The following is a 10,671-nucleotide window of genomic DNA, read 5'->3' as shown; positions in this document are numbered from 1 at the left end:
TTACACTTTGATCCAAATGTTAGCCTATATAACGAAAAACGGAGGGGAAGAAGGCATCTTTCTCTCTTCTCACCCATTGTTGTTTTCTTTCTCTTAGTGATTTTTGTTGTTCATTATTGCTGCTACTTCATTCATCATCTTCTGTTTCATTATCATCATCTTCTACTTCATTATCATCTTCATCTAGTTTTTGTTGACCATTTGTTGTTGTTGTTGTTACCGCTACTGTTGCTATTTGACCAATTTCTTAGGTCAAATTTTGTTTCTAACACTACTTTCCACTTTGGCATTACTTTATAGGTGACGTTGGTAAGTCAAATTATGATTTTTAATTGAATTTGTCATCTGGGTAACTGCTATTGTGTTGTTGTTTTCCAACAATGGATAGAACCCAATCATGAATCCAACATAAAATCCATCTGTTTAAACAGATAAATCATCTGTTGCGACAGATGAGACATCTGTTTCAAATGAAGACTGATATGTTGGATTCATATTTAAACAGATGGGTCATCTGTTGCAACATTTAACATATATGTTGCAACAGATTAGTTACCTGTTGCAACAGAACCTGAACACGATTCCAACAGATTAATAACCTGTTGCGATAGGTAAGTCATCTGTCACAACAGGTTAATTATCTGTTGCAACTGTCACTCATCTATTGGAATCAGCTTCAAAGGTAATTTAGGTATAACATCAATTCCAACAGGCGATTCATCTGTTGCAATAGATATTCAGACCCGTAACATGAATCCCAACAGGTAAGAATATGTTGCGACTCATCACTTACCTGTTGCAACAGATAACACATCTGTTGGAATTCATTCACGGCACTATGAAATCACTATCAACTTTTTTTAACAAATGACTTTATTTAGGTACCACTAATGGAGGGATTAATAACAATAGGGGTGGATTGTCATGGTCAATAGGTCGAAAAGAGCAATCGATATGTATGATGTTGGAAGGAGGGTGAAATGCTAAAGACGATAGCTATGACAGTCTAAAGTGATGTTTCGTATGATGATTTTATGAACTTAATCATCAGCTTTTGTGGACTGAATTGTCAATCGGAAGAATTCGCCATCAGCTACATGCACAGCTCCTTTGAAAATTAGAGGGTACTGCCTTTCAATATAACCGATCAGGTTCAGTTGCGTTCTTATCTAAGTATTCAACCAGGCAGGTGTTAAGGGTGTAGATGGTTGAAAAGATGAGAGAGAATGAGAACCAGGACGTAGAAGAAAAAGAAGAAAAAAAAAGGAAGACTTCTTTGATGATAGGTTAGACGATCTAGACATGAATATTTCAGGTGATGATAAAACACCTACGCCCGTTGATGCGACCAATACGATGTACAGTTCTTCTCAATCGACATAATCTGGAAATCTTCAAGACGACTGGACCAGTTTTTTTATTGAAATGTCATTCAAGGACAAGAATGAACTATCTAACACTTTATTTATTTCTTGCGTGAAAAAAGATTTCAGAATAAAGAAGGTGATTAATTCAAACAGTGTTTTTTGCTTCAAATGTGCTAATTCAAACTGCAAGTGGTGGTTGAGAGCGGTGAAGTGCGCAAGTTCTGACAGATTCGTCATTCATAAACATGAAAAGCATTACACATGTGATTCGGAGCACATCTCGGCCCAAAATCCTCACACCACGGCAAAGGTCCTCGGTGAATATTTCAGGAGTAGTTTCCCCAATGGCAAATGCCCTTCAACAAGGCTTATGGCCAATCAACTCCTTAGGGATTTGGGTGTCCTGGTCAGTTATTGGAAGGTATATATGGCCATGGGGATTGCCAAGGACCTGGTTCGGGGGACACTCGAGCATGGGTATGAAGTCTTGGATGCTTACCATTACATGATTGAGTCCACAAATCTCGAAAGTAAGACGACATTGCATCTGGATGAAAACGGAAGGTTCAAGTACTTTTTTGTATCCTATGGTGCTTGGATTCAAGGATTTCGACATTTGAGAAAAGGCATAGCCGTCAACGGTACCTTCTTAAGGAGCAGGTAAAATGGAGTTCTGTTAGCGGCGGTGGCACAGGATGCGGAGAATCACATCTTTTCTATCGCTTTTTGTGTAGCGGACAAGGAATGTGATGCCTCTTATGGAATTTTTTTTGAACAACTACGACGCTGCGTCGAAGATACCGAAGAGTTGTGCTTTGTATCGGATAGGCATCCAAGTATTCCAAAGATGGGTTCACTTTTCTTCACTTCAGCTTACTTTGGTTGTTGCATCAGGCATCTTGGAGAGAACATTCGAAACAACTATCACAACGAAAGGGTCGTCACCCTTTTTTATAGAGCAGCTAAAACATATAGTAGAGAGGAGTTTTTAGACCATTTCAATCAAATAGCGGATGTGAATCCCAAGGTAGCAGAATTTCTCACATGTATCGGTTTCGAGAGATGGAGCCGGGTATTCTGTCCAGCAAATAGGTACATTCTTATGAATTTAATGTTTTTTTTTATTTACAAGTTTAGTTTGATGTCGTACTAAGTGATTCTTTTCTATAGGTATAATATTATGACATCAAACATAGCTGAATTGGTGAATTCATTGTTTGGCGATGAAAGAGAATTTCCCATCAAGGCTATGTTTGAAAAAATAAGCGAGAAATATGGCGATTTTTTAACGAAAGGCGTGTGCAGTTCAAGTGCCTAGAAAAAAGAACCCGATTTGTTCTCAAAATCGAAAAGAAAATATCAACGAACATCAGTTTGGGGAATAGGTTATTCTCTCATAAAGTAGCAGATTACAAATTCCGTATCATCGGTCATGGTGATGCCGCCACGGTTGATCTTCAAACAAGATCTTGTACGTGTAGAGTTTTTGACTTGGACAAAATACCTTGTCCACATGATATGGCAGTCCTTCGAGCTCAATATGGCCATAAATATGAACCTAAAGTTTACGAGCACTCCTCTCAATATTATTTGGTGGAAAATATGAAATGGCATATAATGGACATATTACTCCGGTGCCTCCCGAAGAATCTTGGGTTGTTCCAGTAGAGCTTATGAGGAGATTAATACCTCCTCCATATATTGACCCGAGCACTATCAAACCGGGAAGAAAGCCATATAAAATGAGGCATGGAGTTGGAGAATCATTTTCATCAAGAAGAAACAAGTGCTCCATATATAAGTGCGCTGGCCACAAAAGAACTACATGCCCGAATCATAATCCACAATGATCGTTGTAATTGCAGAAACTTGTGTTGCTGTTTGTTTGTTTGTTGTGGACTTTTATATATTTAACTCATTGTTGTGAACCTAATGTTATCATTTATTATATATAAATGTCTTTTTTTTAAATAACTTGTGCATCAATAAAATGAGGCAAAACATGAACTAAATAATACAACAGACGGCAATTATTCTCAACAGTTGCACAAACAACTGGAATGCTTTCCTCCAATAGATGAAAATCTGTCGAAACAGATGGATAATCTGTTGAAACCCAACAGATGACCAATCGGTTCCAACACATGGTCCATCTGTTGAAAGAACTCAAAATCCAAAATTGCTAGTGCTACTGGATTCAACATTGCCTCCAACCGTCGACATGTTAACATGTATTAGATTAGAAGAAATAGACAGTATGAAAATTGAATAAGAATTAAAACGCCAAAGTCTGACTAAAAGTAAATTTTTCATTAAATGAAAAATAAAATACATTGGGTATAGATCCGATATAGAAAAATTAAAATACATACGCTAAAAGAAAAAATTCATTCTAATTATTATTATTATCATCATCATCATCATTAATGACAGCCGGCCAATCAACTCACAGCAGCAGGGCTCTCATCAGCCTCTACATCTCTCTGAACATTGTCGCTCTCACAGCGACCAACTCGCTCAGCAAGTCATTAACCTGCCTTTGAAGTTTTCGCATTGTGTCGCGTAGAATAACAATGTCCGAAAAAGGATCAGTCATATTTAGAACACCCATAAATTAACAAATGTAAAGAAAAATTTTCACAATGTAATACAATGTATACGACCAACTGGTAACTTTACGCCAGAAAAAAACTTAACTCAACGAGAAAGGAATATGCTCTTTGAATAGAAGTGGTTGAAGATGTCACACGAAAGGAAAAAATGCAAGAAATAAATAGAGTTGAATGAAGATTAAGGGGGGACCTATAATATAATCTGGACGTGTCAGGCCAAAAGGCAGGACTGTTCAGCTCCATTGTATTAATTACATTCAAACTGGTGGTATTTTATTTTCTATGAAAATTCGCGACTTTTTCTTTTACACTAATTACTTCTTACCTTTTCATAGCGGTTTGAGACTCGATAAAAGCCGTTATTATTGAGCTGTTGCAACAGATGTCCAATATTTTAACAGATTTAGCATCTGTTGCAACAGATGGATTTTTTATCAAAACAGATTTACCATCTGTTGCAATAGATGGTTTGTATATGCAACAAATAAGACATTTGATACAACTTATGTATTATCTGTTGCAACAGATGGACAGTATGTATAAAGGAGATATTTTGATATCTTCTGACAGCTGATTCATCAGTTTCAGTTTTAACAGATGGAGTATTCGGTTCATTAGCTGTTTTGAATGTGTTAGATAAAAAGTCTTCACCTCTTTTTAATAGTCCCTCCGTTACGTATTAGTTGAGCCTTATGGGCTTGGCATACCAATTAATAAAAATATAAATTAGGTAATTATTTTACCAAATTGGCCTTATTAATTATGATTAGAAAGTATAAATATGAATAATATACTTTATGTAGAAATTTAATAATAGGGGTAATCTTGAAAGAATATAATAAAATTCTCTTGATTTTATAAATAGGAAAGCTAAATTGAAATAAACATTTTTAGAAAGAAGTAATCACATGCGTGCAGATTAATTGAAAAAAAAAGTCAGGTCTATCGCAACAGATTTACCATCTATTGCAACATATAGATTATATGTTGCGACAGATGGACCATATGTTGAAGGAGATGTTTTGATTTCTTCCAACAGCTGATTCGTCAGTTGCAACAGATGGAGATTTCGATTCATCAGTTGTTTTAAATGTGTTAAGATAAAAAGTAACGACTCTTCACACCTCCATTTTAATAGTCATCACATTAGTGCAAATAAATAAACAACACTGACATGTCCTGATGGGGTAGGAAGAATAAGATGTGTGCAATGGATCCCATTTTCATGCATGCGAGTTATGTATATTATTGATCAGGCTACCGTGAAGTCACACATAAAGTGTAATAATTTTGTGAATGCAGTTTTTTACCGATGATTAGACACTGATCCTTCAAACAAGATCCTAAATTGTACAGTTTAGTTTGATAGGTGCGAAATGATAAGGTCGAAGGGTTCCAAGACGGTGGTGTCGATACCCCGTTACAATTTAATGACATGATTCATGCATATATTTTTGTGTCAAGTTTGGGGAAGGGTTTAAATTTTTGGCGGTAGTGTAAATATTCAATAGTGATTGGACCGATTTTAATAGCACAATGGACTTCTTGAAAGGCCTCCGAAGCCTCACAATGCAGCAAACAACGATAGAACCAATAGAAATTCCCCTGGTCCAAATTTATATGGATGGATTGGTGGAGGAGACTTTTTTACAACAGAATATGATTAGTAGAATACCTATGCACGAAGGGGGAGGTGGAGAAGGCCATATATCATTTCAGACCTTGTTTAAGAGGAAACACAAGGTAGAAAGGAAAGTGTAGCAAAATTGGCCAATGAAATTCACATTAGAAATGAAAAAACTGGATGAACTTCAAATATGGAAGTGTATCAAAATATAAAAATCCGACAGTCGATAAAAAAGGAATGGTCAATAGGACTGGAGCTGGACAAAGCACTTTACTCGAGAATGCAACTAGCGAGCGTGGCCTCAATGAAGACTCTCACAAAGTGCAGGACAAGAACTCTAAGGAAAAAGTTTTGCGAGCACGGAAGGTGGTAAGATTCTCGGTCAAAATTGAAACCTACATGTCCATTCAGACCGACAATCTTACCACCTTTCATGCTCGCGAAGCTGCTTCCTTAGAGTTCTAGTCCTGTAGTTTGTGGGTCTTTATTGAGGCCGCGCTCACTATTTGCAGTCTCTAGCAAAGTGACCAGCTCAATTCCTCTTGACCATTCTTCTTTTTCTTCAATGACTGATGGATTTTTCATTTTTGGATAAACTTTCACATTCGCATCTCATCCAGTTTTTTCATTTTTCATGTCAATTTCATAATCTAATTTCGCTACACTTTTCTTCCGACCCTGTGTATCCTCTTAAACAAGTACTAAGATGATATATGGCCTTCTCAACCTCCCTTTTCCCGTACAGGTTTTCTCCCAAACACCTTCTGTTGTATAATAGTCTTCTCCAATAACCCATCCATATAAATTTAGACCAGGGAAATTTCTATTAGATCCATCATTGTTTGTTGCAGTGCGAGGCTTTGAAGGCCTTTCATCAAGTCCATTGCGCTATTAAAACCGATCCAATCACTATTGGATATTTACACTGCCGCCAAAAACTTGAACCCTTCCCCAAACTTGACACAAAAACATGAGCATAAACCGTCATTAAATTATAATGGCATATCGACACCACCGTCTTGGTCCCTCAGCCTTACCAGTTCAAACCTAACAATTTTAACTGTAAAATGCCATATTTTGTTTGAAGAATTAATGCCTAATAGATAAAGAACAAACATTCACAAAATCATTATACTGGATGTGTGTTTTCATGATAGGTTGATCAGTAATACATACCTCCCACATATGAAGTGGTTCCATCTGCAAGTAGCTTATTTCTCTAAACCCATCTTTACTCTAGTCTTTAATGCTGGTCGGGCAAAAGTGGATCCAATTTCACTTCTTTTTGTCTGCAAGCAAGAGAAATACATTTTATGTCAAACAAGAGAAGAACAAAAAGAACATTACAAAAGGGTAACACAAAATTGAGTGAATCAACAGATAACCAATATGATGCAACAGATTACCCATTTGTTTAACCAATGAGGCATCGCTTGCAAAGAATGGATGACATGTTGCAACAGATGGGCCATCTGTTGGAATAAATCAAACTAGCCTTACTACTAGTTTGATTTCTTCAAAAATTTGTTCCGTCTGTTCCAACAGTTGATTCGTCAGTTGCAACCGTTGAGGAAACTATGCAACACCACCACCAACAGCATCAATAACAAAAAAATAAACAAAACAACACCATATGTTCCAACGCCATCCACAATACAAACATCACATGTTCCAACACAACCACTACCCCAAACAACAGCACCACTAAAGTACCAAACAAAAGACATAAAAAAAACTATACTGATAACAAGGCTTTTTAAGTTCTCCCAACAAATGACTTTTTTCACATATTTTAATAAAAATAACGGTTCGTTCATTCAGGACTTAAAAGTTACCTTTCCTTAAATTTTATCAATAAATAGCAAACTAATAATGGGTAAATCATTAATAGCAACAGATGTAAATATCTAATTTAAATGACATACAAAGAAGAAGACGAGATGAAAAGAGCAACTTTGAACCATACCTACAATGTCAAAAAAGCAAACGAATCAGAACATCCAGTTCAGTCGAGAAAAGATATTGATTGGTTGAGATCCCAAAGGATCCTCATCCGAAAAAAGAGAAAAAAGAGAGGAAAAAAGAAAACAATAAAGATAATTGAGAATAAAGAATAAAGAAGAGTTATGAGTTGAGTCTAGACTACTTTATGGCTGAAGGAGAGAGAGTTCTAGATATGGGGGGTTTTAAATATTCATTAATAACTTTTGAGGGGCACGAGGAGACGGTGACATTGAAAAGACCAGATAAGACTACTCACTCAGGAGATTTTTGAGTTATCAAAGTAGTACCAAGTAGTATTTTTTACCGCCTTAGTATTTTAACTATTTTATCTCGGACAGGAAATACCTAAATTGCTTTATAAAAAAAGGATCTAAAAACATTTAAGTGCAACAGATGACTTAATCTATTTGATAGTTTACAACAGATTCGTGATCTGTCACAACAAATGACGTAATCTGTTTGATAGTTTACAATAGATGCGTAATATATTGCAACATATTACCTAATTTGTTTGATTTGATCCAACAGAAAAGACATTTGTTGCAACAGGTTAAACATTTGTTTATATATAATTTCAATTGAGTATATATGTTAGACTAAAACCTTCATTGAATGTGAGTTCTCATAGGGTCAAATACAAGTCTACTTGAGTCTTTTAGCAATTTCATGATGAGACGGTACTGCGTTCCTCCGACCAGAGTCATCGATCGATCACTCTGAGCCGAGCCAATTCTTACTACCTCATATGTTAGACTAATACCTTAATTGATTAATCTAGGACTAGGGTACTAATACCTTGATTGAATAATCTGGGACTAGGGGTGAGTTCTCATAGGGTCAACTACAACTTCAATTGAGTCTTTTGGCAATTGCATGATGAGACGGTACTGCGCTCCTCCCGACTAGAGTCGTCGATCGATAACTCTGAGTCGAACCTATTCTTACTACCTCATATGTTAGACTAATACCTTAATTGATTAATCTAGGACTAGGGTACTAATACCCTGATTGAATGTAGGGTCAACTACAACTTCAATTGAATTTTTCGTTAATTACATGATGAGACGGTACTGCGTTCCTCCCGACAAGAGTCGTTGATCGATCACTCTAAGCCGAACCGATTCTTACTACCTCATATGTTTAACTAATACCTTAATTGGTTGATCTAGGACTAGGGGTGAGTTCTCATAATGTCAACTACAATAGATGACAGCGCCTATTTGATAATTTACAATAGATGGGTAATCTATTGCAAAATATGGCTCAATCCATTTGATAATTTACAACAGATGGATAATCTGTTGCAACAGATAACTTAATTGTTTGATAGTTTACAATAGATTCGTGATCTGTCGCAACAAATGGCTTAATCTGTTTGATAGTTTACAACAGATGCGTAATATGTTGCAACATACTATATAATCTATTTGATTTGATCCAATAGAAAAGACATCTGTTGCAATAGGTTGAACATTTGTTTATATATAATTCAATTGAGTTCATATGTTAGACTAATACCTTAATTGAGTGTGAGTTCTCATAGGTTCAACTACAACTTCAATTGAGTTTTTTGTCAATTGCATGATGAAACGGCATTGCGTTTCTCCCGACCAGAGTCGGCCATCGATCACTCTGAGTCGAACTGATTCTTACTACCTCACATGTTAGACTAATACCTTAATTGATTAATCTAGTATTAGGGTACTAATACCTTAATTGAATAATCTAGGACTAGGGGTGAGTTCTCATAGGATAAACTATCGATTAATCTAGGACTAGGGGTGAGTTCTCATAGGGTCAGCCACAACAGATAGCAGTGCCTATTTGATAATTTATAACATATGGTAAATCTATTGCGACATATGACAATCCATTTGATAATTTACAACAGATGGGTAATCTGTCGTAACAGATGACTTAATCTGTTGGATAATTTACATCAGATTCGTAATCTGTTGTTACCTAATCTTATTGATAATTTACAACAGATGAGAAATCTAACGCAACATATTGAACATTTGTTTTTTACAATTTTAATTGAGTTCATATGTTAGACTAATAGTACCTAAATTAATTAATCTTGAACCAGGGGTGAGTTTTCACAGGGTCCTCCTAGAGTACTCGGTCAACTACAACTTCAATTGTTTTTATATGATTTTAAAAATTATGCATATATTTTATGATTTTAAAAATAATTAAGATAATTTTGGACCAAATTAATATTTTTCAAAACTACTTGTCATTCTTTTCCAAAATACAAATCAACCCATACAAAACGTTTCATCATTTCAAATCTCGAGGTCTGACTCTTTCTCTCTCTTTCTCACTCAAAAATACAGTACAGACAACAACTACTCAACAAATTTGCTCAACCCTCCACAACAGATCATTTTTCTTCTCATTTTCAACCACATAAGTGTTATTTTCGACATCATTCTTGCTTGTATCAGTCATTTTCTTTGTCTTCATAGGCAACAGAGTTCGAGAAGAGCTCTATATTTGTTTTTTCTTAAAAATAAGGGCTTTTAAGTTAATGATGAAAAATAAAACTTTTAGTTGTATTATCTTCGAGAATGGGTTTACAATTTTAAGTTTTAATGGTAAAATCGTAGGAAGAACTCGAGAAATTCCTAGTTTCCATCGCAGTGTTTCGTTGATTGTCGTGGTATAGTTGGATGGTGGTGGTGGTGTTTGTGGTCGTCTTGGTGGCACCGGTGGTGGCATTGGTTGGTGGTGTTTGTGGTGGTGTCGGTATTCGTGGTGTTTGTGTTTTGTTGGCATTGGTTGGTGGTGTTTGTTGTGGTGGCTATTGGTGCGTCGGTATTTGTGATATTTATAATGTATTTTTTAAAATCTATGCATACATCAACTATAATGTAGTTTTTGTTTTTCTTTATTTGTAGGTAAAACATGTCTCCCAAAAGAAAAAAAAGTGAAAGTGGATCAACTTCTGACCACTCAAAAGAAAATGCTACAATACAGAGGGATTCAGAGGAGCTTCCTGAACAATCTCAGTCAGAGAAAAGTCAAGCTGAGAAGAGATGTGAAAACAATGTTGAGA

This window comes from Capsicum annuum, unplaced genomic scaffold (genome assembly GCF_002878395.1).
Source record: "Capsicum annuum cultivar UCD-10X-F1 unplaced genomic scaffold, UCD10Xv1.1 ctg83241, whole genome shotgun sequence".
NCBI classification, from domain to species: Eukaryota; Viridiplantae; Streptophyta; class Magnoliopsida; order Solanales; family Solanaceae; genus Capsicum; species Capsicum annuum.
Note: the sequence above shows the minus strand (reverse complement) of the source record.